Source organism: Mustela lutreola, chromosome 8 (genome assembly GCF_030435805.1).
Source record: "Mustela lutreola isolate mMusLut2 chromosome 8, mMusLut2.pri, whole genome shotgun sequence".
NCBI lineage: Eukaryota > Metazoa > Chordata > Mammalia > Carnivora > Mustelidae > Mustela > Mustela lutreola.
The window spans coordinates 97,780,247-97,780,450 of record NC_081297.1 but is presented as its reverse complement, the minus strand read 5'-3'; positions in this window follow the sequence as shown (position 1 = coordinate 97,780,450).

Below are 204 nucleotides of genomic sequence, written 5' to 3'. Positions count from 1 at the left end.
CTAAACACAATTTCCTCCTACAGAAAAAAAACAAAAAAATGTACAGAAAGAGGAAGTTCCCTAAAATATAAGAAATAACAAGCTTGCAGATTCTTATTTTCTCTATGGGGGATCCCCGTCAGAAAAAGACATATATATATATATATATATATATATATATATATATATATATATTCAAGAGGCTGTTTTTTCGATTGTTTCAAG